The sequence below is a fragment of the Anabrus simplex genome, chromosome 8, assembly GCF_040414725.1.
Source record: "Anabrus simplex isolate iqAnaSimp1 chromosome 8, ASM4041472v1, whole genome shotgun sequence".
In the NCBI taxonomy this organism is placed as follows: domain Eukaryota; kingdom Metazoa; phylum Arthropoda; class Insecta; order Orthoptera; family Tettigoniidae; genus Anabrus; species Anabrus simplex.
The window spans coordinates 13,552,813-13,579,263 of record NC_090272.1 but is presented as its reverse complement, the minus strand read 5'-3'; positions in this window follow the sequence as shown (position 1 = coordinate 13,579,263).

The following is a 26,451-nucleotide window of genomic DNA, read 5'->3' as shown; positions in this document are numbered from 1 at the left end:
CGACCACGGGGCCCTCAGCTGTGTCCTGGCATTGCTTCCACTTACTTGTGTCAGGCTCCTAACTTTCATCTATACTATCCGACCTTTCTTGGTCAACTCTTCTTCTTTTCCGACCCCGACGCTATTAGGCTTGCGAGGGCTAGGGAGTCTCATTTTCACGCCCTTCGTGGCCCTTATCTTCCTTTGGCCGATATCTTCATTTTTCGAAGTGTCGGATCCATTCTAATTTCTCCCTCTGATTAGTGTTATATAGGGGATGGTTGCCTAGTTATACTTCCTCTTAAAACAATAATCACCACATCTCAAGACAAGTCCAGCAGTTGCTGTAGCAACGACTTATGAAGAATCAAATCAAATCAAAATCTCTTTATTTGCAAATGAGGTGTCTACCTCGGTGGCAAATGGTACACTAAAATACATTATTGTCAAGCACTAAATTTTAAATTTACAAGAGACGAAGAAAATTTTCCTAGAATACAATATTATACAATTTACGCTAATAATTTGTTCTATTAAACACACACATCATCCTTAATAAATTTATATTGTTTACAAAATTCTACTTATAATATCTTACAAATATAGTTAACTCATATACAGTATGTGAAATTACTTCTAATAATAATATACAACTGGTATAAGATTAAAATTAACATTGAATTTATTTACATATTTATATTTTACCCATTTTGGAACCTAAGTAGCATAACGACCTGCTGCGTCTTAACCAGAGCCCCTTTTGCCACCACTTTTCAGAGTTCCTGAAGGGCCTTCACAGCTACCGTAGCGGTCCCAGGGCCCTCGAAGACCCCACTGTACTTCACCACTACAGGCAGTCCCCTACTTGGGCTGTCCAAACTCCATAGACCAGGGGATGGAATTAATTTAATCACACACATTTTTTATTTACAATATCCTGCACTGGTCGAATGCCCTCTACCATTTCATTTATTTTCTCAGTTGTTGTTTATTCTCTTCTTGAATATCTGTACAGATTTTGGAAAGGGATCAAACACTACCCCTGGTAAACTGTTCCACTCCTTCACGCCTTTCCCAATGAATGAAAATTTACCCCAATCGCTTCTGCTAAAATTGAATAATTTTGTACTTGTGGTCAGTTCTACCAATATAATTATTTTCCAACTGAAGCCTCTCACGGATATCTCTCCATGCTTCTTCTCCTGTATAGGCTCTATATAATCCTATAAGTCTAGTTTTCTCCCTTCTCTTACTTAAAGTTTCCCACCCAAGTTCCTTTAATATTTCTGATACACTACTCTTTCTCCTGAAATCCTCTGTTACAAACCTTGCTGCTTTCCTCTGCACACCGTCTAGTGCTTTTATTAGGTATTCTTGGTGAGGATCCCAAACACTGTTTGCATATTCCAATAATGGACGAACCATACTTAAGTAACTTTTTTCTTTTAATTCTTTGTTGCATCCTTTAAGTAGCCTCATTATGACATGTAACGATTTGTATGCTTTCCCAACAATGTCATCAACATGACCCTTCCAGTGCAAATTACTTTCAAATCTCACACCTAAGTATTTGCACTTGCCATCTTTAGGGATAACTACCTCATCCAAAGTATATTCAAATTCAGTTTTAAAGCTCCTATTTGTAAATGTTGTAACAGTTGATTTGCCTCCATTAATCTACATATTATTTTCTTCAACCCATTCTTGGATACGCTCAAGGTCCCTTTGTAATTCTCAGCAATCCTCAATGTTATTTATTTCCCTATAAACAATTATGTCATCTGCATACAATCTTATTTTCGATGTTATATTGTTCCCTAAATCATTTGCGTATCTTAAGAAAAGTAACGGACCGGTTATACTACCCTGTGCAATTCCCTTCCAAACTTTCTCTTCCTTGATATATTATTTCCTACTTTGACTTTCTGAACCCTTGAATTTAGAAATGTTCTTATCCAACGTATAACCCTTACGTCCAATCCTATTCCCTCCAATTTCTTTAATAATATTCCATGTTCCACTCTATCAAAGGCTTTGGAAAGATCTATGGCTATGCAATCTAACTGACCTCCTGAATCCAATTGATCTCATGTCCTGCTGAAATCCCACCAGATGTGCCTTGCAAGAAAATTCCTTTCTAAATCCATACTGGCTCCTCATGAACCAATTTTTATAATCACATATCCCTGTGATGTACTTTGCTATTAAACTCTCCAGTATTTTACAAACTATACTGGTCAGGCTGATTGGTCTGTAGTTCTCTGGTTTCCTTTTATCACCCTTTCCTTTATAAATTGGTATTATTATAGATTCCTTCCATTCCTTCGGTATTACACTATTATTTATGACATAGTCAAAGAGAAATTTTAAATAAGGCACTATATACCACCCCAGTAATTTGACCACTTCCTGCTGCTTTTCCTTGCTGAAGCAGTTGGATTTCTCTGAAAATATCTTCATTTGTGAATGAGAAGCTTCTTGTTTCCCTATGTCTCTCTCCCTCTCTATCTTCTGTTATGGTTTCAAAGTCCTGACAATCTTCTACTGAATCTCTGAATTCCCTACTGAAGAGGTTTGCTTTCTCAGTATCTGTTAAATAGTGTTCACCCCCTTCTCCCACCATTGTAGGAATTTGGATTCCTTTTCCTTTTTGATTCCTAATATATGAATACAGCTTTTTCCATTTCCCTTTGTGGTCATTACCCTCTTGAAGAATGCCATTCATATAATTCTCTTTTGCTTCCTTTTTCACTATATTCAGTTCCCTCATTAGCTGTTTTCTAGTTTCTCTATTCTCCCTACCCTCTTTGATTTTTCTGTTTACTATTCTACATTTTCTTTATCATTTTCTTATTTCCCTTGTATAATAAACAGGGTCTGAGGTCATTTTACCCTTCTTAACAGGTACAAATCTCTTCTCTCCTTCCCAAATGATTCCTTTAAATTTAGCCCAAAGTGTATCCACATTACTCCCTTCACTTATCCAACAACTGAATTGTGATTTAAGGTAAGTCCCAAATTCATCAACTTTAGTTTTTCTGTATAACTTCTTGTCTTGTGTGAACCTCTTATTAAGCCTTTTTGGTACCAGTCCTACATCCATTATTACAGTCTTATGGTCACCTATTCCTTCAATTACCTCAGTTTTATCAACAATTTCCCATGGTTTAACCAAGAATACATCTAGTAAGTTATTGAGACGAGTCGGTTCTTGTACTACTTGTGTAAATCCTCCCTCCCAAATTAACTTATTTGCCAGTTTCTGTTCATGGGCTTCACTAGCAGCTCCATTCCATTCAACTTCAGGAAAGTTTAGATCTCCCCCAATTATTACCATATCATTATTATTGTTTTTATGAGTATAACCTATTGTTTTCTCAAGTATTTCCACGCCTCTTTCCTCTCTTCCAGGCCTGTATGTTTCTATAATTCCCACCTCCTTCATATTATCACAAACTATTGTTATCCCTAATATTTCATCCCTTTCATCGGTAAACCATTCATGTGAACAATAAGTTTCCTTCACCAGAATAAACACCCCCTCCATTTTTTATCTCCTCGGTCTCTACAATAGACTGTTTACCCTTCTGGAAATACTTCTCTATTACCCACCCCTTCTCTCAAACATGATTCTACTCCTATCACCACATCAGTCTCATAAGATTCCATCAATGTACCAAATTTTAATTGTTAATTTACTACACTCTGACAGTTTACCAAGAGCAATCTCAGACCTCCTTCCTTCCTAAAACTTGACTGTTGCAATTGGGTAACGTTTGACTCATGAGTTGAGAACGTCCCTGGTACCCAGGTCCTTGTACATAGATCTTGATTTAAGGGTCTGGGTTTTCTGGCAAGTTTCCCTGTATGTGCCAGTTTAGTGGTATGGGTTTTCTTAAGTACAGATTAGTTTGCAAATCTCTGTTGATAATTGTAGCAATTTGTCTACAGAGATTTGCTTTTCCATTACCATTCAGATGTAACCCATGCCTAGTGAACATTTGCCTGCCAAGACCTAAAGTATCTACTACATAGACATTTCTAAAACTCTTAATATTCTCTTGATTTTTATATTTACATCATGTAGAGCTTTGTTCACACATGAGTCCTCTAAAAGGTCATACCTAGGTGGCACATTAACTACAATTACTTTTGAGTCAGGTAGTTTGGAAATCTTACCTCTGAGAGTCGTAATTAGTTCCTCACCTTCATTTGCAGCAATGTCATTTGTACCACTCACAATTACCACACAATTGTCCTTCTCTAACACAGGATCACAACTTGAAAGGACGTCTTCAGTTTTGGCACCTGGTTTTATTAGTCCTAAAACCTCAGTTTCTGGATTCTGCAGCTCATCCTTGATGCCTTCTGCCATTCCCGCCCTTGGCTGTCTGCGTAGAGATGAATCTTTGGCGATCTTGACTTTCGGTTGGTTTTCTTCTTCTGTAGGTTACCTCCACTGGATTTAAAATTATTTGGAAAACTTGGTGTGTCTTCTTCTGGAACTTGCTGAAGTAACTGAAATCTATTTTGGCACTGCAAAGAGTTTTTTCCCGGTTTTAAGTTGTACGTAGTTTCTCCCATATGTTTAACATTAGGCCTAAAATGGCTACGCGTCACTTCCGTCCACGGCGATCTTTCTTCTCCAATGTCTTCTTTATCTTCCAGTTTCTTCATTCTGTCCTTTAAGCTTTCATTTTCATGTTTCAGAGCGCATAAGTCTTCTTGTAGCACACGCGTATTTTTATTTTTTGCTGAGATATCATGCTACTTCCGTTCGCCAGCTAGAGTGGAAACTCGCAGTACTGCGTCTATTTCATCTTACAACTTGGAGGAGACAACATGTGTGTACATATAATTTATGATCTTTCACCCCCCCCCCTAAAAAACATGTCGGTATCTCGGAACATTCTTATCCGTGTGTGTTGCAATTACTAAGCGAGTGAGCCGAGCGAGTTGGCTACGCAGTGTGCTTTCTTGATTTTCGTATGAGTGTATTCACAATTACTAAGCGTCTTAGCAGTGTGATGAACGAGTTAGCTACGCGGTATAGATTTTTTTCGTGCCGAGCGAGTTGGCTACGCAGTGTGCTTTCTTGATTTTCGTATGAGTGTATTCACAATTACTAAGCGTCTTAGCAGTGTGATGAACGAGTTAGCTACGCGGTATAGATTTTTTATTTTTATTTTCGTACTAAGCAAATCATTTGAAGTGTTAGGTATGCGATATGTGCACAGTGTGTTTTTAGCTATGCGATATGTGCACAGTGTGTATGTTAATCATTGAAGTTGTACTGAACACATCAAACAATGTTCGATTCTAGGCTTGCTATGTTTCAATCTAAACAAAGGTATCCCCTAACATGTTGTATCGGATCACATGTAACGACATCGAGTGCAGTGTTCGATTCTAGTCTTGTTAGTTTCAATCTAAACAAAGGTATCCCCTAACATGTTGTACAGTGTTCGGTTCTTAGGATAAGGTATCCCCTAACATGTTGTATCGGGTCACATGTAACGACATCGAGTACAGCGTTCGATTCTACTTATGTAGTGTTCTGAACACACCAGACAATGTTTTAATCACATGTTGAAGTTAACGACATCGAGTACAGTGTTCGATTCTACTTATTTTGTGTTCTGAACACATCAATCAATGTACAGTGTTCAATTCTAGTCTTGTTATGTTTTCAATCTGATCTTCCGACATCGAGTGCAGTGTTCAATTCTAGTCTTGTTATGTTTCAATCTAAACAAAGGTATCCCCTAATACAGCGTTCGATTCTACTTATGTAGTGTTCTGAACACACCAGCCAATGTTTTAATCACATGTTGAAGTTAACGACATCGAGTACAGTGTTCGATTCTACTTATTTTGTGTTCTGAACACATCAATCAATGTGCAGTGTTCAATTCTAGTCTTGTTATGTTTCAATCTAAACAAAGGTATCCCCTAATACAGCGTTCGATTAGTGTTCTGAACACACCACACAATGTTTTAATCACATGTTGTATCGAGTACAGTGTTCGATTCTACTTATTTTGTGTTCTGAACACATCAATCAATGTTCTGATCACATGTTGTACTGGCTGTCTCATAAGGAGCTATGTATAGCCGCCATCTTGCATCCGCCATCTTGCGCAAGCATCCTTAGGGCGTCTCTAGTCATGGATCCTTAAGCCGTCCCATAAGGAGCCATGTATAACCGCCATCTTGCGCAAGCATCCCAAGGGCGTCTCATAAGAACCTGTGTATAGCAGCCATCTTGCGTAAGCACCCTTAAGGAGTCATGTATAGCCACCATCTTATGCAATTAGCGTCGAGAGAGGGCTGCTGTAGATTTTTTCTTTTTAAATTATCCGCCACCACATTTCAAAGGTAACTAGCTAAAGATGGCAGCACGGTGCTCTGTTGATTAAAGATGGCTGCTTGTCAAAAAGATTTTTTCAAGTTATCCGCCACCACATAGAGTGCAGCACTGAGGTTTGCGATGCAATATGGCGGGTGACAGCTTGTCAAAGGTAAGTAGCTAAAGAGGGCAGCACTAAGGTTAGCAATGCAAGATGGTGGATGACAGCTGTGACGTAAAATATTACCCGCAAGATAGCACCACGATGCCCTTTTCATTAAAGATGGCAGCTAGAATTTTTCAAATTAACCGCCTCAAAGGTAAGTAGCTAAAGAGGGCAGCACTGTTCTCTCTGGATTAAAGATGGCAGCTTGTCGAAAAGAATTTTTCAAATTAACCACCTCAAAGGTAAGTAGCTAAAGAGGGCAGCACTGTTCTCTCTGGATTAAAGATGGCTGCCGAATTTTTTTTTCAAATTATCCGCCACCACAAAGAGGGCAGCACGGTGCTCTCTTGATTAAAGATGGTAGATGACAGCTGAAGAGCGAGTAGAATTTGTTTCCAAATAAGAGCACGTAGAATTTGCCGCCACCACATAGAGTGCAGCACTGTTCTCTCTAGATTAAAGATGGTGGATGACAGAAAAGCGCATAGGTTTGTAAAGCACGTAGAATTTGCCGCCATCGCATAGAGTGCAGCACTGTTCTCTCTAGATTAAAGATGGTGGATGACAGAAAAGCACATAGGTTTGTAAAGCACATGGAATTTACCGCCACCACATAGAGTGCAGCACTGTTCTCTCTGGATTAAAGATGGCGGATGACAGCTGTCAAAAAAGCACGTGAGTATGTTTTCAAACAAGAGCACGTGGAATTTTTCAATTTGCCGCCACCACATAGAGGGCAGCACTGTTCTCTCTGGATTAAAGATGGCGGATGACAGCTGTCAAAAAAGCACGTGAGTATGTTTTCAAACAAGAGCACGTAGAATTTGCCGCCACCACATAGAGGGCAGCACTGTTCTCTCTGGATTAAAGATGGCGGATGACAGCTAACGAAATTGCTCGCATGATAGCAGCACAGTGCTCTATTGATTAAAGATGGCGGATGACAGCTGCACGTAGCTTTGTTTCCCAACAAGAGCACATAGAATTTTTCAAATTGCCGCCACCACATTTCAAAGGTATCTAGCTAAAGAGTACAGCACTGTGCTCTGTTGATTAAAGATGGTGGATGGTAGCTGTCAAAAAAGCATGTGAGTTTGTTTCCAAACAAGAGCACGTGGAATTTTTCAATTTGCCGCCACCACATAGAGGGTAGCACGGTGCTCTCTTGATTAAAGATGGCTGCTGTCACGTGGAATTGTCTGCTACCACAGGTATCTAGCTAAAGAGGGCAGCACTGAGGTTTGCGATGCAATATGGCTGCTGTCAAAAAGCATTTTTCAAATTATCTGCCACCACATTTCAAAGGTAAGTAGCTAAAGAGGGCAGCACTGTGCTCTATGGATTAAAGATGGCGGATGACGGCTGCACATGGCTTTGTTTACCTCGCGCTAGTTAGGTTAAGTTGGTAGCACTAAGGTTTAGACCCGTCAAGATGGCAGCACTGCCGATGACAGGTGACGAAAGAGGGCAGCACGGTGCTCAAAGATGGCGGATGGCAGCTGTCAAAAAGCATGTGGCTGTCAAAAAGCACGTGGCTTTGTTTACCTCTCGCTAGTTAGGTTAAGTTGGTACCACCGAGGTTTATTCCCGTCAAGATGGCAGTACTGAGGTTAGCGATGCGTTGTTGTCTGTCAAAAAGCACGTGGCTTTGTTTACAAATCTGTCAAAAAGCACGTGGCTGTCAAAAAACACGTGGCTTTGTTTACCTCATGCTAGTTAGGTTAAGTTGGCACTACTGAGGTTTAGGCCCGTCATGATGGCAGTACTGAGGTTTGCGATGCGTTGTTGTCTGTCAAAAAGCACGTGGCTTTGTTTACAAATCTGTCAAAAAGCACGTGGTTGTCAAAAAGCACGTGGCTTTGTTTACCTCATGCTAGTTAGGTTAAGTTGGCACTACTGAGGTTTAGGCCCGTCAAGATGGCAGTACTGAGGTTAGCGATGCGTTGTTGTCGATGACAGCTGTCAAAAAGCACGTGGCTTTGTTTACAAATTCAAATTTCGCGCTAGTTAGGTTAAGTTGGCAGTACTGTCGCGCTAGTTAGGTTAAGTTGGCAGTACTGGAAGAGGCCACTGGCTGAGGTGGAGGTGGCCACTGGGAGCCGGAGGTGGCGGTGGCCGCCGAACCATCCAATTATACTACTTACGACACAGACTGATTTCAATTAAATTGTGTATATAAAAAATGTTATTAATAAAATCAAAAAATGAAGATAATTTTATAAAATGTTAATTAATGTGAAATAAATTCTGTTGATAGCATGTCATTACATTATGAGACTGTATATATAAAATAAAAGAAATATTTATCTTAATACCACACATGACCACTTCATTAATAAATTTCAAAAAATGAATTAATGAATTTTTATACCAAATATTAATTACCAGATTTGTTTATCAAATTCCTAGATACCAGTGTAATTGTACACATTACCATAATAATAGTGTACATATAAAATGAGAGGTGGATCAATAAAATAACAATAATAAGAAGAATAATGATAATGATAATAATATTACTGATGTGATATGAAATTTATGTTTCGCTAACTCAAATTAATTCCTGGAATACTATTAGTCATCTATCGACTTAATATAAGATAATAATAAATATTTCTAAGATATGTAAATAAATAAACATGTTGATAATAATTAATTAATAGAATTAATGATATTACTGAAATGCATCATAAATTGTTTAAAAAAACTTGTAAATGTCTCCACAATGTATCACTAATGCCTGTAGTTAATTTTGGAAAGCCAAAATGAAAATGTAATAAAATAATAATAATAATAATAATAATAATAATAATAATAATAATAATAATAATAATAATAATAACGGAAATAATATGACGACTATCCATAAATCAATGCTCAAGAATGCTATTAATAATTCCCCAAAATTCAAAAAAGAAATTTACAACCAAACATACTAGAAGTTACAGTAAAAAATATTATTGTTTAACTAATTAAATTGCAATCAAATTAATTAATTAATTAATTAATTTCGTAGCTGACCATTATAAATCATTTATATTACAGCTCCAAATCTTCCAACCCCACATTATCAACTGAATTGGCAACGCACTGAAATAATAATAATAATAATAATAATAATAATAATAATAATAATCATAATAATAATAATAATAATAATAATAATAATAATAATAATAATATTGCAATAATAATAATAATAATAATATTAAATGACTATTATTTAGTGGCTATCACTAAATTGATCATTAAGAATATTAATAATTGTCCACCAAATTCATTATTGTTGATAACAAAACATTTTATAGATTACATAAAAAACATATAAATATTAATATTGAAATAATTATGTTTCAATTTAATTCCCTATTTCCTTATTAAATCCACAACTGACTGTCTAAAATGATTCATTCATTCATTCATTCATTCATTCATTTATTTCAATTAATTACAACGAGTCTGCAGGCTCATACATAGGAATTGTACAGGACATTACATACTGGCGGGCACTTACACATCAAAATATAGTTTGTGTGTATAAGATAATTGGTAAATGGTTGAACATATAAACACATACAATATATAAAATATGTACATCATCAATATGAGGATTACAGAGAATTATTTCTGACTGTATTTACATTTACGTAACATGAAAGTTGCAAAGGTACAAGAATGAATTATGGAGTATTTTCATTTACATAAGAGTTGCTGAAGTACAAGAATAGATTTCAGATTATTTATAATTACATAACACAACAGTTGCAGACGTACAGGAATTGATTACAGAGTATTTACAGTATATAGGCTATACATAACACAGAGTTGCAGAGGTACAAGAACAGATTACAGAGTATTTACATTTACATAACATAAAAGTTGTAGAGGTACAAGAATAGTTCCGGACAGTTTGCAAGATTGTTTGGGAGAATGCCTTAAATGACATCTGATATTTTGGTTAAAAAGCACTGTACCTTTCCCAAAAATAATGCTTGACTCTTTGTTTGAATTTTTCCAAAGTTGGTGCTGTTTTTATCTCCACAGGGATGTTATTAAATAACTGGATCGCAGAGAACTTCAAGCTGTTTATACCATATTTATGAGAGCAAACATTGTATAAGGCAAAGTCATTTGCATGCCTAGTACTATATGGATGGTTGTCAGAATTCAGAGTATATGTAGTGTTGTGTTGTATAAATTTATGTTTTATTTTATACATGAGTACAGCTGTATTGAATTCTGCACTCATGCTTAGGGGTGGTATTTTAGCACTTAGGTATAGATATTTTATTGGAGTTAAGTAGGGAAGATTAAGTATATTTCTAACAGCTCTATTTTGTACTACAATTAGCTCATTCAAGTCGGACTTCTTACAGCGCATCCAGATTACATTCAAATATTGTAGGTGACTATGAATTAAAGAGTAGTAGATGTGTTTTAGAAGATGTTGTGTGATAAGATAACTAAGCTTCTTTAAAATTCCTGCAATAGGTGTGATCTTTTTAGTAATGTATTCAACATGGTCTGTCCAGTTCAGGTTCCTATCAATCACCAACCCAAGATATTTGACAGTTCTAACTAGTTTTATTTCAGTATTCTGCATATATATTTTACTGTGTGGGATTTCATTCTGACCTTGTTTTGTCATTATCATATAATTAGTCTTTTGCACATTAATAGTTAATTTATTTGCTTGAAACCAAAAGCACAGAGTATTGAGGTCTTCCTGCATATCCTTAACAATGGAGTCTATATTACTACCAGTATAGAACAAGTTTGTGTCGTCAGCATACAGTGTGATACGTCCTTTCAAGCGGCAAGTTGCAATATCATTGATGTAGACTAGGAAGAGAATCGGCCCTAATACTGACCCCTGTGGAACGCCATGGGTTACCCTAATAGCTGAGCTCCTACAGTTCTTCAGCACTACATACTGTTTTCTATCGGACAGATAATTATCAAACCACTTCAATGCAACACCACGAACTCCTGCTCTCTCTAATTTAGCTAACAGTCTTTCATGGTCTACTGTATCAAAGGCCTTCTTTAGATCTATAAACAACCCACCAGCAAAACTATTAAAAGCTATTGACTCCTGCAGCATATTTATGAGATCTACGGTTGCTATTTCAGTGTTAGAGTTCTAACGAAAGCCATATCGTGCACTGTAAAAGAAATTATTTTTGTTTAAAAAAGTGAGAAGTCTCTTTTTAACAATAGTTTCTAATATTTTGGAGATTATGGAAAGAATACAGATAGGCCTGTAGTTAATAGGATTCCTCCCATCCCCACCCTTGAAGACAGGAACTACTATAGCTACTTTTAGCTCACTAGGTAATGTACCAGATGCCAAGGATTCGTTAATGATATCTGTTAGCATCCCACTTAAAGAATCCTGGAATTCTTTTAGAAAGTTGGCAGTTATACCATCCTGCCCACAGCTACGCTTGTTTTTTAGATTTGATGTTATAGATCTTTCTTCTGTTTCATCAGTTGGATATAGGTAAAATGAGTTCAAGTAACTAGGAACTGCAAGTGGTTCAGTGCTCTGGAGAGGGATTGCTGAAGCCAGGGTTTTAGCAATATTTGTAAAATATAAATTTAATGATTCACATATTTCCTGACTGTCTGTAATTATCTTGTTATCTATTTCTAAAGATGTACATTAATATTATGCCTCATTAGGCCTTCCAAATAGCCTGTGAATTACACCGGTGAGATACTAAAATAATGATAACAAATAATAATAATAATAATAATAATAATAATAATAATAATAATGCTAATAACACTCATAATAATATTTTTATCCCGACACAGAAATATAGTCACTATTGATCCACCATCCTTATAGACCAAAATATGTTCGTATCTGGTACCTCAGAACATTCATATTACAGCCATCCATACCATTGGTAACCAAATTTCATTAATAGAGCTTACTGAATTTCAATTTTATAAAATAATATTTGCCATGATAGATTACAATTCAATGAATATAACTGATTCACTGTGTAAAGGCGTAAACATCATTCTTCCAAAACAGGTTTTATGACATTAATAATAATAATAATAATAATAATAATAATAATAATAATAATAATAATAATAATAATAATAATAACATTGATCTGAATGAAATTGTTACTGACTTCCCATATGCAATTTATAATTTATAACATGTTCTTTACAAAGTACAATAAACGTTAATTTTAAACCTTAGAATTCAGTAACATGTAACTCAAGCTATGGTATTTGTTGTTGCTGTATGAGAATCTAAAACTTTACTTTACCATGCGTGCGAGTGTCTATCCTACGTTAAGTTAAATTAATTCGGACAGAAATATACTCTCCCACTTGAAATAAAATAGTTTCTAAACTACTCTACTATATACACCACGCGAGATACACAGCTAAAAACAATAACCTAGTGCATAAATTAGTGTTAATATATACATAAAATATACATTGAAAAATCCTCATATCGTTAGCCTCACACCAAATTATTGGTTTTATTCCAGCGTCCAAGTGATTATATTTCGCTGAAATTTGACCACAACCCTGAGTAATTATTCTTGTAGTCCATACACCATAGAATACCATGACAGTGTAATAAAATGCACCAAATAATACCAATAAGGATCGTGGCAAAAATTAAAAAATATTGTCCAATAATAATAATAATAATAATAATAATAATAATAATAATAATAATAATAACAATAATCATTCGTGGTGTTCAACGAAAGTATTTCCTGCTAGTGAGCCCTAGCAAGCATTCACAATAACTCAATTGGGTGTTCACTGTTGCCAACATAATACTGAAATTGCAATCAACATGTGCATTAACTTCTATCTCAATAAGCGATATTGTGTCACAGTTAAATAGTATAAACGTCATTTGGTCCTCTCAAATCATATATTATCTTTGACTGGTTTATTTCCCCACTATATTTCTCAATACGAAGTCATATCCACTTCAATCTGTCTGTATTCATTAATATCTCAGCTATCACGCTGGATACCTTTATTTCCAGTCAACCTACGGAATATGTTCACCATATTTCTTATTTTTCCTTAGCAAATAACGTCGTGTCACTCTATTATCTTATATATGGACCTTTCAACATCTCAAACATATTGCCGTCACCCAACATCGCGTCTTTTGCTCAGCAGCACTTTAACTACTTGAACAGAAATTAAATATTAGTATTGACCACCCAAAGGTTTATTATGGTGCTTGCTGTGACCGAAAAAATATGTTTTCGTCACTGTCAGCCAACCAGAATTTTTGACAGTAACTCATAGACGTGGTTTCATCATTAATTAACTTAATCATTCATATACCACGGTATCCCGACTGCATTTAACAAATAAAATACCTGTATATATGAATTAATAATAATAGTATTAATAATAATAATAATAATAATAATAATAATGCAAATATACAAAAGCTGATCATTTTAACTACCTCAAAATAAATGTATTTTAGACGATACAGGGTGATAAAACGGTACTTCCAGCCTATATTACACATGGTATTAATAATAATAATAATAATAATAATAATAATAATAATAATAATAATAATAATAATAATAATAATAATAATAATAATAATAACTACACTGGCCATGAAACAAATTACCCTAAATATCTGGCTGTGTTCTCGGGTCCGTTTTTTACATTAATCACTCGCACATTTACATTTTTTACATCTAGATAATTTATTAAAGAAAAGCTTTAGATTCTACAATTAATATGAGATTGGTACTCGCATTATCAGCACCACTCGTCACCCACCACTCGAAGCGGCCATGACGGTTTATAGATTCATGACAGACATACTTATTCCAATCTTCATTCTTCCAGTATCCATTATTTGCTTACGTACTAATTATCACCAGTATTACCATATTTGCACACGTGTTCTCTTGATGATAACACTGATATAAACAACTTGTTATAACACTAAACAAGTACAATATATGCAGCTTACACAGTGCTCAAATGCCTGATGACACAAGCATGATTTACTTTGCTGGGCACTCGTTCAAGTTTACTTCTGGTGCAGTGAAATCTCTCGCGGTATCTGCTCTCCCTGTGCGTTTACGATACAGCTGTGTAGGGTCTCGCACCCGCTGACCTAAATTCCTGGTAGATAGTGAAAGTATGTCCTTCTCCGCACACTGTTCTAACCACTAAATATCTGCTCCCAGTAGCAGGCAAAGATATTATCCACTCAATTGCAGTTCCGTGCCTATTTGAATGTCAAGCTTCTCTTACGGGCCAGCACATTTACAGTCATGTTATACGTGATGTAACTATTGTACAATTTCAAGTCTCATTTCAATAATACGTAGATTGAACATTATAAAATATGTTGATATGTTAATCAGCTCAATAATATGGTTATAAACACTTTCCAATACAGCTTGTCCTATAAAACTTGATTTCACCTAAATAATTTGGTGAATACACTTAGCTCACTGCTACTTTACCCGAAGACAGAGCAAAGGTTAAAACACGTCTGGTCACGATGACACTCCGGATGCTGACTGATAGCGGAGAACTGCTCCTCGAGGGTGCTTGGCGCACTCATGGGCGGAAGAATACTAATTTTGACACACAAAATTCCCAACTGACCAGCGCTAGAGTAGCTCCGAAATAAAATTTACTCAAAAGATGAAATGCCTTGTACACAAAATTTCCATAGTTGCTTGTTACCACCGTAATGCAGCGTGATCGTAAAACTGTTCGTAATTTATCTCACAGTATCGTTGGCGTTACCTGGACTATATCTCGTTCTACGCTACCGAGCCAAACTCCACACAGGCAAGGGAATCCCACTCTTGTTACTATCCAATATCTGAGTACGCAAATGTTTCAATTTATTTCCAATAAGCCATTAAGTTGGTCAAGAATTATTTCAGTATATATTGATATCCTATTGTGACACAATCTTCATTAATTATTGGCCTGGATTGTTAATTAGCTACATACAATTTTGTCGCTCTACTTTTGAAAATATTTAAATTCAGTGATCTGATTGGAGCACACATTACGTTATTCAACTGTATGGACGGGTCTATTCCAAATCAAGGGAATTCAGGTAGTTATGACCGTGATTTTCTGTCTCTCTCATTCCCAGTACTTTTCCATTACTGCTGCGTAATTTCCAAAGCTGATGCAACAGCATGTGTTCTGGAGAAAACAATTTATTTTTAGAGAAGAAAGGAAGCGTGGGCTTCTATTGAAGCTTTGTTCACATGCGCTGGCTACTAGAAAATTCTAATGCTGTCCTCGTCTTGACCTATCTGACTATTACTATTCGTTAATAAATATAATTAATAAAATCAGCCAATCAGACTCATCTGATGGGTGCAATATAGCAAACTTATTATTTTTACTAGTGACATTTCGAATACAACTGGATGTAAATAGTGCGGCAAGTCCTATTTCATAGAAAGAAGCTCTAATCAAATAAATCGGGGTTTCTAATACTACATCAATCTTCGAGCCTCTACCCACGAGTGTAATCCGTCTTTCATAAGGCATCGTGAACACTGAACACAAATACTACGGTCGTGCTTTATTTTTACAGTATAAAAATAGTAAACACAGATGACCGCAAATTGATCAATTAAAAGTTTGATAAGAATGAAAATTATACCGAATGTAACAGTTATTTAAATATTCTAATACCTCTTTAGGGGGACGTAAATTACCAAAACTATTGAAGTAGTACACATATACACCTCGTTTACTGAACGCAACCCAGTGAGAACCAGATTTATTTCTCGGGTCTAAATTCAAAACACAACTCTCATTTTACGAGAAATTTTCGGTAACGTATCTTGCATAAACACACATCTGCAGTAGGGAATTTTTAAACGAAATTATTTACGATATAGATCTATGTTAGTTAATGCTCTATTTGGCAGACCTTCCATTATCTTTTGTATGGTGGAGGATTTAAGTAAATGCCCTTTCCTTTGTTTCGAATAGAAAGTCCTTTCCCACGCATCGCTTCTAGCATTTGATTGTGTCGCTTCATTTCTTTTAATTCTTCCTGCGCGGCTTTCGCCTTGTTTACAGCCGATGCTATACCCGTAGCTCCACTTGCTAGAACGCCCAAGCCCGACAAGGCTGCAAATATCGGAAGGAGTGGAAGAAAACCACCTTTCTTTTTTAAGCATGCGGTCTTTTTTTCGGTTTTACAAATTCTCTTCGATGTTTTGATTTTCTTCTTCGTCTACCCTCACCTACTTTAGATTTCGCTTTCATAATACACGTAACTGCCAGTGCGGCTGCTCTTTTTCCCAATGGTGCGTCCTGAGAGTTTACAAGGGACCAAGCCTTAGAGGTTAAGATTTCATCTGCTTCTTTCCTTCTGTTCTGATCTTTGTATGTAGCATAAGCGATATCGTGTTCTTTACATGCCTTATCTAATAGATTTTTTCCTTGATCACCATGCTTAAGTCGTTTTTCTAACTTTGTCCCAGGTCCACAGAATTCATAACACGGCTTGTGCAATTCTACTGGTAAATTACCTATAGCTTTATTAAGAACTTTGTCTATTATTCCTCTTTTCCCTACTCGTTTACATGGAGCTGCAGCAACGTTGCGTCTTCGACGCAGCATACTCAAATAAGAGCTCCTGGTAGCAAGTGTGTTATTATATACGAATTACTTTTTTTACACGATGTGCAACTGTTGAATACTAAAATTTATTTAAGTTCATTTTTTCTTTTTAGAATGTAAGTAAGATATATAAACAAGAGAGATATTTTTATGCTCTCCTCCTTTTACTGCATCATGGCGTACATTCCTCGTCCTCTAAATTTAAAATCTAAGGTAGATCGGATAAGGACTTCCGCTAGATGGCGTGTACCGTGGATAGACTCCATAGGTTTAGCTATAGCTGGATTTTACTACACGGGATACCTAGACGCAGTTAATGTATTGTTTGCGGAATCGAATTATTTTCGTGGAAAAAATGGCGATCCGTTAACAGAACAGGTGTTGTGAATTTGGCAACATATTATTAGATCTCTATAACACGACAGCTGTTCCAGCAATTCTTAATACTAGGTGTAGTATGTTGCACGAACCATTTTGGAACTAGATAAGTAAAACAGAAGGTAAAAAAGTTCGTGTTTATTTAGTAATCAACAATAACTTTGATAAAAATCAACAGTACGTGTTGCTCCTGTGCCCTCGATCGTTGAAAATTAACATCAAAAGAGATTGACGGTAAAGGCAAAAAAAACAATCGTTATCTTTACCTGTGACGAATCTGAACGACACAAAACGTTCAGTAAGAAAGAAAAATAAACATAGTAAACTGTTGCCGGACACAATACGCGGTATCATATGCGGTCCATCGAATACAGGGAAGACTAATGTTATGATTAATTTGTTATTGCAACCAAACGGGTTACGATTTGAGAATGTGTATGTTTACTCAAAATCATTGTCACAGAAGAAATATATTGAAATAGAGAATCTTTTAAAATCTATTAATGAAATAAAATGTAAGTTTTACTCTGATCGTGAGCAAGTAATACCGCCATAAAAAGCTCTAAGAAATTCCGTCTTTATTTATGACGATGTAGCAAGCGACAAACAGCAGCACATGAAGACTACTTTAGTAGAGGTCGACACCATATCGTGGATGTTTTTACTTATGTCAGACCTATTCCTGCATTCCCAAACAACTTATAAGAGACAACGCTAATTTCATTATTCTGTTTAAACAAGATGCAAGAAATCTTCGTCATGTTTACGATGATCACGTAAACACCAATATGAGTTACAACCAGTTCACTGATTTATGTTATCATTGTTGGTCACAGTCGAAATACAGCTTTCTCGTTATTGATAAGGATAGCGAAATAAGCAAAGGTCGATATCGAAATGGATTTGATATATATGTTATGAGATAAAAATACCACAGTGTATGCATTAACGAACTCATTTTCGAATTGTTGAGTAGAGAAAGAACATCACGATGGTATCAAACAACAGAACTAGTAACAGGTATGTAACGCGACCATCATCAAGACATGATATTGCTACTAAACCATGTGTGGATGAAAATATGTTAGTTAATACAAATTACGTAACATCAACATCTGACGGAAACTTAAGTATTCATGGTAAACGGTTAAAGAACGTCGGCAATCCTATAAACATGGAAGATGCTTGTAATAAAAATTATGTGTTAAAAACCGTTAAGGACAGTATTAATAAAGAAGAAATACAACGTGACATTTTAAATCTTAAAAATGAAATACATGACATATGTGAACTAGAAGAGGATACAGTTGATTTTAAGAACAAAAGGCAGAAAGGAATAGCTCCAGCGATGAATGGAAACGAAGCAGTTTCGCTTGACACAATGTGTGCGCACACTAACAATGTGCAGAGGTATTTGGAGAAACGAGTTAACGACGTTTCTGCACGCATAGAATATGTTGATACCCTTATACGTGATATTGTGGAAGATCACCTTCCTTCGACTGACAATAACCACAACATGAACAACAAGAGAATATCGGGTGTAGCAGATCCTGAAGATGAACAAGATGCAATATCGCTTTTATTTTTAGAAAAGCATACAAAAGGTAGACTACTACAACTGAATGACGATGGATCGATAGATATGCAAAATAAACGAGTAACAAACATCGGCAAACCTATTCATTCGACGGATGCCATTAATAAAGCATACCTAGAAAAACATTCAGCAGCGCGTGAAGAACTCGAAAAACTGAAGAATGAAATATGCAATCAACAGAAACTAAACGTTGATGTGGGTGGTACGTTGAGTATGGAAAATAAGCGAATTACTAACGTACATAATCCATAAAATGAGAAAGATGTTGAAAATAAAATCTTTGTAGAACAGTATGCAGCTGCGCGGAGAGAAGTTGATGAGTTAAAACTTGTCATATCTAAACTTCAGAAAAATTATCTACCGGTAGAATCTAACGGAGAATTAAATATGAAGAACAAACGAATTACAAATGTTGATTCACCTATCCACGAGCAAGATGTTGTTAACAAACAGTATTTATAAACGTTTGCTACTGCAAAAGAAGAGTTTGAAGTGATAAAAAAGGAACTGCACAACAAACCAAGAAAAGCTCTTTTTCAAATTAACAGTCTACCATCAAATCAGTCACCAATACATATGCTACAAAATTGTCGACTTATGTATAAGCTTCCCTACACGGGCACACTAACACCGTTAACAGTTTTACGTAGTTCTCAGGTATATGCGATGATTAATCACGAGAACAATCCAATCGAATTAGAAGTAGGTGCACCAATTGCTGTAAAGGAAGGTGATGAAATTCAATTCCGCCTAAAAATCCAGAACAATGGAATACTAATGATCTTCCGCTCATATACTCTTTGAATATACTATATATGAGTAAAACAATAGACGTTACCCTTCAATTTAAAAAATGCAGGTGAAGATAATGAAAAAAGTCGTGTAAAGAATAAACTGGCAAAATTGAGAAAGGATGTAAAAAATATAACTCTCTTCAAGCAGATATGGCTTTAAACCAACTAAAGTTAGAAGAAGTATTTAAACCAATAACTGAACCATTAAATAAACTGCAGCAGCTTACAGTTAACTCGAATGGATTAAATGCAAAGAAAAATCGAAATTTAAATAGTTATATAAGTGATGAAGAAGAATCAGAAGAAGAACTCGACAGAAAGGTTACGACTCTCCTGCAAAATTATATTAACCCAAAATTAAGACACAAAGTTGATAGAATATTTGGGGTTCGAGTAGTTCATGGAGAACACTTTTTAGGGAGTAAAAAAGTACTGTTTCGCGATAACAATCTCATAATTGATAATTCTATCTATCTTTTAACTGAAGGTCTCCTTGAATTACTGTTTCAGAAAGATCCAGACGCACAGTTGTATTATGATAAGGATCTGTCAGCTTACAGTCATATATTAAATTACACTAACGTGCACAGGAAACAGTATGACGCAGTCAAGCAAATGAGAGGCACAAAATCGCTCAAATTTCAGAAAATTATCAAGCCATTAGTAGAAGATGCAAAAGTGAAAAAAGGAAGGAGCACACCAAAATTTGTAAGTGTACACAAATACAAACCTACAGGAAGAGGATCAAAAGTAGCTAAGTGGAAAAATGAACAAAGAAATACGATCGAATTAGGTCATTGGAATGATCCAAACAATCTAGTGGAGAGACTGAAAAAAGTTAGTAGCATCTAGAAGTGCAGGTCATCCGTCACACGAAAACGAAATCTTGTCAATCGAAGAAGGACTTCGAAAATCGAGGCCTATCGAATAAATGAAGACTGCGCGGTGGGACGAACTTCCGTTCGCAAATATATTTAAAGCGGGTAGATTCTCTAAGGATATTTCAGTAATCTATGAAATTGAATGTAAAGACAGAAGAAGCAACTGGCAACAACTGGCTATAGATCGACTTCGATTCAAGAAACGAATAGACGACACAGAACGAATTCTTTTACCCATACTCTATGAACAAAATCAGAGAAGAAATAGCGAAAGAACTCCACGCTCCAGTGCGAAAGAATTTTGAAAGACGGAGCTTTATTAGCTGGGCAAGGGATGAATTGCATCAGGCTGATCTTGTTGATATGTTTCTGTTTCCGAAAGTTAATAGTGGATATAAATACATGTTAACTGTAATTAATAATAATAATAATAATAATAATAATAATAATAATAATAATAATTTCGTGTGGCTATTTCTAGCCGAGTGCAGCCCTTGTAAGGCAGACCCTCCGATGAGGGTGGGCGGCATCTGCCATGTGTAGGTAACTGCGTGTTATTGTGGTGGAGAATATTGTTATGTGTGGTGTGTGAGTTGCAGGGATGTTGAGGACAGCACAACCACCCAGACCCCGGGCCATTGGAATTAACCAATGAAGGTTAAAATCCCCGACCCGGCCGGGAATCGAACCCGGGACCCTCTGGACCGTCGGCCAGTACGCTGACCATTCAGCCAACGAGTCGGACTTAACTGTAATTGATGTTTATTCAAAGTATGCATGGGCAGTTCCACTTAAAACAAAAAACAGGAAACGAAGTAGTGGAAAATATGGAACGCATCTATTCAAAATGTAAACGCTATCCAAAACATCTTCAAGCTGACAGGGGAAAAGAATTTATAATAAGATTTTTCATCAGTGGATTACAAAAAGGAAAATTAAACACTATTCGACAGGGAGCAGCTTGAAGGCAAGCGTAGTTGAACGCTTCAATCGAACACTAAAGCAGTGGATATGGAGGAAATTCTCTGCATGTGGATCATACCACTGGCTTCGTATGCTACCAAAACTATTAGATGACTAGAATAATCGAAAACATCGTACGATTGGTATGAAACCTATAGATGTCACAAATGATCCACAACAACTTGCAACTGTGTACAAATTACGAGAAATGAAGAAAAAGAAGTCTCCTTATCAACCAAAATTCACAGTAGGTGACACAGTACGAATAAGTAAAATTAAGCGATATTTTACAAAGGGCTATATTCCTAATTGGAGTAATGAATTATTTACTGTAAGAAAAGTAAAAGAAACATTACCGAGAACTTACTTGCTTCACAATTATCAAAATAAACCAATATATGGAGCGTTCTATGAACAAGAACTGCAGAAGACAAAACATCCTAAAATATACCTCATTGATAAAATTTTACGCAGAAAGGACAACCAGGTATTAGTCTCTTGGCTAGGTTTCGACACTACGCATAATTCATGGATTCCGAAGGAATATGTATTCTAAAAAATCAATAGTAAGTACGCTAGTATAATATATAAATAAATGTTTAACTTTTTACTCTAATGTCTAATAGATTTACCATCTTATAGTGACCTCTCTCTATTGTTGCAGACTTCCCTTGCTCAAGAAACAGTGCTGTTTGTTTTGATGATGACAACGTTGGACATTACCTCAAGCAAGAATATATTTTCGCCTCAACTATGCATAATTTATTCGAAACATTTATGTAACATGTATCTTAATAAATTACATTAAACAAAATTTAACTAAAGATAACCTTATATATTTTTTCCTAAAATTACGCTCCCTTCCTTCCTTCTTTCTTCCTAAGAAAAAAGAAATATATAGCTACTGTTCTTTTCTTCCTACTCCTTTACGTATCTGTGTTAGTGGGACGTAAAAAATATCTTAGATTAGTTTGTCTTTCTAAGAGCTGAAGAAAGAAAGCAAGGAAATAAAAGATATTCACACTCACCTATAACGGTTCGAATAAATTCAATTCTCCTCCTCCTCCAGGCTCTCCCACTTCTTCTTCCACAATATCGAAAGAAAAAATTTAATGTAAAATTAAATCTTTCCCTATCCTACAATAGACGATTTCTTGAAATTAAAAAGTTGAAACTCACCAATTATATCTTCGTCACTTCTATAAGAGCCTATGAATTCCCTTAACTTTATTATTATGCTGCTGCAGGAAAAGTGGCAGAAGCCGTGGAGAAAGAATAGTGGGAAGTGCGGACTCTCGCGCTAAGAAATAACGTGAGAGTACAGACTAACGAAGAGCCGAAACTCTTCGTTGGTCAAATCTCTCATTCAAACGCGTTCAGACGCGCCCTCCACTTCCCTAATATTATTTAACTCACACTGCTCCTTTAATCTAATAATTTTCTGCAGCGCTATGAGTTTTGCAAAAAGGCTTCGTTGCACAGCTGACATGTTCTGAAGCTTTTCGAAACTTTGTCGTACTTACAGCAAGCGAATCGCACTATATATACCCGTTCTAACGGCGACATGTAATTTGAAAAACTACTTTCTAAAAAACCTGCTTGGGTTCAAAATCTGCTAGTAACCTGCATGGCGTGCCGCACTTCAGTTTACGCATCCTTCTTAGTAGCCTGAGTGGGTGAAACCGTGGTCAAAGCACGGCCATGACCACCAATAACCGCGAAAGAGGTAGGTCTTTAACCGGTTTAGTCGAAAGATACTTGCAGGAAACATACGGTTTGATATTCACTACGAAGCGACGTTCTGCTTAAAACATATGTGTGCGAAATAATATTTTTACACACAATAAAGTCGTGTCTGGTAATATGATGCGAGATTATCTTACACCTAGTATTAAATTTTTTTATAAAACAAGCGAATTCGCTCACATCTTCAGTTAGCTACTTAGCCACACCCACCCTCGATCTCACATAAATACATAGAAAACGAGGAGGATAGAAGAGGAAACTACACGTGAACCACGACCAAGAAGGGCGTATAACTCTGCCCTGAACTGGAAATGTTATACACCTAAATCAGTACCAGCTTAAACTAACACCATTAAGAGTCGAAATCCAAATAAGTGATAAATGAATGTTTATTGAAAGGCAACGTTAATTAAATAATTAATTGAGAAGGAAAATGTAAGATTATAATAGGGTAATACATACGTATATGGGTTAGCCCGAATGACAACCAATCACGATATAAAGAGAATAGCTTTAGGCTAGGCCTTAAATCGATTGCTCCCATTTATTGAGGGTCAACGCATAATTACAAGTCGGGAGTACCTTATTCATTTCACCCTTACTTTACTTCTTATCCGTTATTATTTTTAATATCTTTCCTTTTTTAAACAATACCACCATCTCTTTTCATTAGAATCCCACACACCAAGGAGCACACAAAAAGGCACGACCCAAGGAAAAGATAACCCAAGCGGGCAAAGAGAAAAAGATACATTGGGGAAAAGAGCGGAAAATAAATCCATCAAATTAACACGGGCCAGCGTGCGGCCAAGAAGGAAATAAATCAAAATGGCAGCGTCCAGATCGAAAACGATTGGGATGCGCATTAAATAAGGAGAAGAGGCAGCATCCGAGAGAAAAGGGGTGATAATGAACAGATAAAATTAAATTCAATAGAACGATACTTCATCTTAATACTCGGCTCATTCAATTATTCATTCATTCATTCAACCACACAAACAAAACGCCTTAAAGGCAAATGACAGTGGCCACCGATGCAAACAGGTAAATCCAACAGAGTGCAACACAACCAAAAGTTAATAAGGACAAACGTAATTAGCGGCCAAGTAGTTCCATTCACCGCGAACGTCAGCGGCACAAGTCGTAGATCACCCTCAAATATCGCTGTGTACGGCCAGACACACGAACCATACTTCCAACCGAGGGCAAAGACGTTTCATTGAGAAGCCCATTATAATAGACAGAGGCTCAGATTTAGTTGCACTACATTTATATCAACAACGCACACAAACACATACAATCCAATCCCCAAGTATCAAGACGAGTTTTCGGCCACCCAAAATAAAATGAATTGTAAAGGAAGAATGATCATACACAAGAGATGCAAATTCAAACAGGTACATTACCCTCAATATCAATCTTCAGAACATTAATCGTGCAGTGATTTAGCACGGTTTTCAATCTAAAATACATCCATTTGAAAGGTAATAACATTGCTTCTGTGTGTGAGGGCTCCATATTATTATTCTTCTCCATCAGCAGAACAAAAAGTATCAAGGTGAAGATAGTTAAAAGACCTAGTCGAGACAAGATCATCAATGCTCTTGACAGAGGGGACTGCCCTCTATCGATAAAATCCAGAAACACATATAGTAACAGTTACATACCTATTCAGTGAAATATTGGTAAGACATTTTTGAAACCATGCTTGGCCAGCATGTTTCACTACCCAGAAGAGAGCAATTCGATCCTCCTCGTTGGCAATCATAAAATAATTATCTCTAGTTCGCTATTTTCACACTAGGCAACTGCTAAGGGAGGTGTACCTTAAAGCTAACTGGACTATATGACATGTCAGAGTGACGTAATGTCAATTGTAGTATACTATTTAAAAAGTGTGTGACTAAATAGTAAGGTATTGTCATCGTTGGCAACAGTGTGCGTCAACGATCATGGAACGACAAGTAAAGAATGAGTTTGGTGAGAAGAAAAAACCCTGAAGCTAACAGTAATATCCAGTGTTAATGTGAAGTTTGTACACCAAGTATTAAACCTGACGCGTTACGTACAATATATTTCTCACTAGTAAGTGAGGCTATTACATCATACTATACACATGGCAGTTTACTTCGAATGCCACAACATCTAATTAACTATTTACCATTAGGGTTTCTCTCAACATATGCCGCTAAAGATTTAGATGAGGCATGGGAGAAACTTCCCTTCTACACAAAAGCATTACTCAAAATAGCAGTTTATCGACGTTGTGTTAGACATTTTAGCCATAGAGGAGAATATGAAGTTGATTTTGACAGTCCGAATCCAATGATTAAGGACTGTAAGGCATGTAAGAAGGAATTTAAAAATGTATTTTGAACTAACAGGTAAATAAAACAGTGTGATGTTCCACTTATTATTCGAGTTGCTTGAATAATCCTTCCTAACCTATATATGCATACAGATATTTTTGTTTTTCACCAAGCAAATGGTATAGCATCGATTCCTTCCCCAGATTTTTTTCTTTTTCATATCATCAAAAGTCCTACCTGTGAGGATGTGACAAATTATAGCTTTTACTCACATAATGTCTCAAGTCAGAGGTTGATTAAGGAATTATTCGTAATATTTTATTTTAAAGAAGCCATGCTTTATTTCACAGTTTTTCAACCAATATTTCTGCTACGTGGCAGCGCGTTCTTTTGTTTTGTCGAACACTGTCGTGTTTGATGTCTTTGTTTACCGAAGTTCTTTGGTGTTGTTTTTATTGCATGTTTCTTATTCTACGTCATTTAACTGGCGGTCACTTCATGTGCCATAACTGATTCATTAAACGATTTATTATTTCGTCTTCCGTGCTAAACATATGTATTCGATATAATTTTTGATGAGATAGCACATCATGTGTCCTCCTAACTAATTAATTAGTTCAGTGATAATGCATTTTTCAA